General features: G+C 38.1%; 1 protein-coding gene across 1 annotated transcript in view; it reads right to left on the bottom strand.

Annotated features, from left to right (window-relative positions):
* Positions 1-3,284, bottom strand: part of LOC106011803 — a gene marked incomplete in the record, with an annotated part of 20,535 nt that extends 17,251 nt beyond the window's left edge. The window contains 1 exon segment of the mRNA XM_035969861.1: positions 3,080-3,284.
* Between the last annotated feature and the right edge of the window lie 1,958 nt (positions 3,285-5,242).

The following is a 5,242-nucleotide window of genomic DNA, read 5'->3' as shown; positions in this document are numbered from 1 at the left end:
CTGCTGAGGTTGAGTCCAGCCACTCCACTAGTGTGGCGAGCTCCTGTTCTTTTCCTGCTAATCCATCGATGTCATCGGCAAAACGCAAGTTAGTAATTGTCCTGCTTCCAATACTGATTGTTCCTTCGTGGTCTTCCAGAGGCTCTTCTAGTTTTCCGTCTGTTCTCAGTGTCCGTACGTTCCATGTGTCAATGGAGAATTTGTTTCTGGCTCGGATCTTCTGTGCATCAGTAGCATGCTTTTCACCTCCGTTCTAGTGCACAACAGCGGAAGGCGCGGTCCTTGGTGACCCGGGCGACGACCGATCCGGTATAGTGTCTGAGCTGTTAATCATTTCATGTGGTGAGTCTTGGGCAGAGAAGCTTGGCGGTGCCCATCCCTCTCCAAGCTCTTAACCGTAGGCCGATGTCCACGAAATTTATGTAAAATACTACAAATCTCTGTCATGCCGAAAATGGGATTGTTCACAGCACTTCCCGCTTCTCACACACAATTTGCACACGTATAATAATATGGCCTACGTCACAGCTGACCAACGACACTTTTAAGTGAACTTGTTACGAGAAATTTATTTTATATTGAAAGTTTTTTTTTTTGTACAAAAGGTTCTCAAAACATGTGTTCACTAAGCATAATGTCGCTATTAGAAAAACGTGACAGACTTGTTTTTAAAAGAGAAAATGTCCCAGCAGTAAACCTTTTAAAAATTTGTAGAAACCGCCCGTTTGATTTTTAAAAATTAGGATTTATTAAGGAATTTTTCTAGAATACAACTAATAGGGGTTTACCAAAATATTGATCTGTTAAGACAAATTGATACAAGTCATTGTGCAAAAGCTAGAGAGTCTATGTTTGATAGTTTGGGAAACATTTGGCAATAGGTTGCGCCACGAATTTTTGACCGCACTATAGATCTCATATTATCAGAACATAATCATTGTATAACATTACACATGCAAGTCATTAAATTATAGCCTACTGTGAATGAAGTATGGCTTCGTGTGGTAAGAGAACACTAAAAAAAGATGAAACAATTTTAGATATTGCATTCTGCTCACTCGACAAAAACACGTATAGATAGATATTTACTTGAATAGCAGTACTATATAGATCTAGAGCCCATTCATGATTTCAAACGACAAAACGCCCTGTTCACCTCTAACAATAAATTCTTTCTTTGTTTCTGTTCACCTATTGTGATTTTTAGCTGCTTTCTAGGAAATACTCAGCCTTTATTCAGTTTCTGTCTTGTGGCTTTCCCGGTATTGCCTTCTATTCAGTTGCTGCTACTGTGCCCTTTTCTTCCTTTTTGAATTTTGAATATTCCGCTGTGCTGGTTCTCCTGTCCTGCAGTCCCACGAGTATTCCTTTGAAATCTTGGGTGATTGAAATGTGATGGTGGACCGATCCCATTCATGATTTCAAACGACGAAACGAAAAAAAGATACTCTTTATTTATTCCAAAAGATAAGACCATTGAAGCCGATTCTAAGTCTCACCAAAATATTCTCTTGATGTTGTCCAGCTACCACTCACATTGTGCTCAGAACGTATCGCTGATAAATTTTCACCGTGGTCTTGAATATGAGATTCATATAAGACTATTTTGTCCTCGGCAGATTACTCTTAGTCCTGAAGGCTTTCCTAATTCTGATGTTCAAATCTTATAGCTGAGCCCCAGAAAATGGAACTGTCTTCAGCTTCCAGCATTTCACTTTCAACGATAGAGTTAGTGATCTTTATTGTTACAAAATAAAAAAAACATAATGTAATAAACCACCTTTTTCCTTTTTAGATCAAGGCCATCTAGCAATATTGACTTGTGTTATTAAAGCAATCCACATAATTAATCTATAACATGTCTACAACCACTGGAGTTTCATTTGATTTCCCTTTTGATTTATTCTATGGCGTCATGAACAAAAGATAGTTTACGCTCTGAATGACACAAGATTGAGCTCGTAACAGAAAACACCCCCTTTTACATTTAACTTGGCGCCTCACTAAAAGTCGGAAAAAAAGAGGACCCATTTAAAAGTCAATACCTTGGTCATCTCTGCATTGATTTCAACAAATATTTCAAACTAATTAAATTCAACCAAGTTGACACCCAGTCCGTAGATATGAAGAAAATAAATCTATATGTTTGAGAAATATAAAGTTTTTAAAAATTCAAGAAAAATGAGGGTAAAACGGAAAACATTACTTAATAAAAATATCCAGCCACAGGGGCGTGATCGGCCTGTTCTCGTTTCAAGACTAGAACGGTAAGACAATCACATGAGATGGGTATGTCGCCGTACTAAAAAGGTTAAGGAGAAGTTTAGGAAGGAGAAGCTGCTATGCTGTTGATGAGGCCTGGTCCCAGCGAGATGGAGCCGCACCCAACACCTCAAAAGTGGCCCTTGCATTGTTGCAAGAAAGGTTATAAGCCGAAAGCGTCGTATTCTGCCAACTTGAATCCCTTCAAATATTTCCTTTTAGGATTTTTAACAGATGGGGTCTACGAAAACAACTTACAATAGTTGATAATCAGTGTTCAACAGGAGGTCCAAAGAATCGACCCAGAAACTTGCCGTAAGGCAGTGGCGTGTTGGAGCAGCTGATATGGAGAGAAGTGGGCAACACTTTGAGCATAATATTATTTAAATAGTGACAACCTTCCCTGCGTTCATTTGACCTTCTGAATTCAGTAAAGATTTATTTTTCAATGCACAGATTGTGGCTATTTGAAATAGAACGACTCGGTTGATTTTTAAGAAGTTGAAACATTTTGCGTTTCACCCATTTATGGTTGAAGTTTTTTTTAACTTGATAATTTTCGAACACGCAAGTTGATTTTTTCATATTAACAATTGATATGTCTTACTAGCTGGTTTTTTTTTATATGTTCTAAGTTTCGTTAAAATTGGTTTAAAGATGACCTAGTTATTGCCCTTTAAATGTTTTTTTTTAAATTCACAACTTTTCCCGGTATTTCACAATTTCCACTGCGATTTGATTCACCCTCGTTTATATCGAAAATTCAGCTAGTACAAAACACACATCACAAGTCGAAAACCAAAATAATAATGTTCACCTTGCATGCCGGATCCTTTAACTCATAAGAGCCGAAGTCGGCGTGTATTTCCCGCCTCAGATCAAAACAAGTGCTGCAGTTACATTGGCCTACAGTTTTATTGACACACTTGTACTCGAAGCAGCATGGCGTTGGTCCATCGGGGTCACACAAGGCTCGAAAATTTTTACTTTCAAAGTTAAGATTACCTGTATACAAAAAAAGAAAAGAAGGAAAAATAAGGTACATGCAGGGACGAAGGCTGACTTGTTTGACAGGGTAATCAAAGTGAAATGGGACCAGATAGGGCCTGTAGATATCACACAAGAATCTTACTCGAGGCGGCGACTCTGAGTTGTGAATGAAAACAAATCCGGAATTCATATTGTATGTTCAACCGCCAAAATAATCGGGAAAGTATCTTATTAAATATCAGTTCCCACTAAAATTAAACTTAACTTTAGATGTGAATACATAAACATAAAGCAAAGAAGCAGAGATGTCAGTACTAGATCTATATGTTATAGATCTACCAGTGAGTCTAACTCTTTGGTAGAAAATAACAATTATTATTTTTTAAATTTCACATTTGGCTGTTTTTGTTAGCCTTTCGCGGCTAGGAGCTGGTGTCATAATCGAGGTCACGATCTGATTATAGGACGGTAAAAAGTCGAGGAAAAAAAACAAGCACAAGCAGCAGTCAAGAGATTATTAAGAGTTAGTTCCCCTCACATTTGTGAGGTAGACTCGACCAGTGTTAGTTAGCTTACTTAATCAGGGCTGGTGATTGATTTTAACTGTGGCCCCAAAGGGGTGAACAGGGTATATGTGGCAATGAAACAGCTTTGACTGCCATGCACATGTTCCCTTCAACTCTATTCCAGCCTCACTTTATTTGTTGATTACGAACGTCTTTTGACATTTAATTTATGAGGTTTACGTTTAAGGATGAATTTGACAGCGACAATGTTTCAAAATTAGAAAGGGAAGCAGTGATTATTTGATTATATAGACGCTTCGCCCCTGGGTACATGTTAGATCTGACGATGACCATCACCAGGGGCGAAGGCTGACTTGTTTGACAGGGTAATCAAAGTGAAATGGAACCAGATAGGGCCTGGAGATATCACACTCACACAAGTCACAAGACTCTTACTGGCACTGGAGGCGGCAACTCTGAGTTGTGAATGAAAACAAATCCTGAATTCATGTTGTATGCTTGTTCAACCGCTAAAATAATCGGGAAAGTATTTCATTAAATATTTATTCTAACTAACCTTAAATTTAACTTTAGATTTGAACACACGAACACCAAGGAAAGAAGCAGAGATGTCAGCACTACAATGGCATGTTATACCAGACAGCCGAAACACTTGGGTAGAGCATGCCAATTATTAATATTTTATTTCACATTTGGCTGTTTTTTGTCTAGATCTAGCTTTTCGCGGCCAGGAGCCGGTGTCATAATCGAGGTCACGATCTGATTATAGGACGTTAAAAAGTCTAGGAAAAAAAACAAGCACTCAGCAGTGTAGTAGCAGGAGTCAAAGGATTATTAGGAGTTAGTTTCCCTCACATCTGTGAGGTAGACTCGACCAGTGTAATAGTTCGCTTACCTAATCAGCGCGTCTGGGTGCTTATAACTGTGGCCCGAAAGGGGTGAACAGGGTATATGCGACAATGAAACAGTTCTGACTGCTATGCACATGTTCCCTTTAACTCTATTGGTTGACTCTTCCAGCCTCACTTTAAGCTTACTTAATCAAAGCTTGTGACTGCTTTTGGAGTGGCCCGATAGGGGCGAACAGGCTATTTCTGTGGCAATGAAACGGTTTTGAAGGTTAGGCATAGTCTAGTCTTCATTGGTGATTATGAACGTCTTTTTACATTTAATTTATGAGGTTTACGTCTGAGGGTGAATTTGACTGCGACAATGTTTAAAAATTAGGAAGGGAAGCAGTGATTATTTGATTATATAGACGCTTCGCCTCTGACCATCACCATTATTAGTTATAACTGCTATTTATTATTATCATTATCATTACCACTATTATTAATATAATTCTTCTTCTTCTTCTTCTTCTTCTTCTTCTTCTTCTTCTTCTTCTTCTTCTTCTTCTTCTTCTTCTTCTTCTTCTTCTTCTTCTAAATATTATCTTTTATTTTTTAAATAATAATAATAAT

The sequence above is a fragment of the Aplysia californica genome, unplaced genomic scaffold (genome assembly GCF_000002075.1).
Source record: "Aplysia californica isolate F4 #8 unplaced genomic scaffold, AplCal3.0 scaffold00190, whole genome shotgun sequence".
NCBI classification, from domain to species: domain Eukaryota; kingdom Metazoa; phylum Mollusca; class Gastropoda; order Aplysiida; family Aplysiidae; genus Aplysia; species Aplysia californica.
This window is presented reverse-complemented; position numbering and strand designations above follow the sequence as displayed.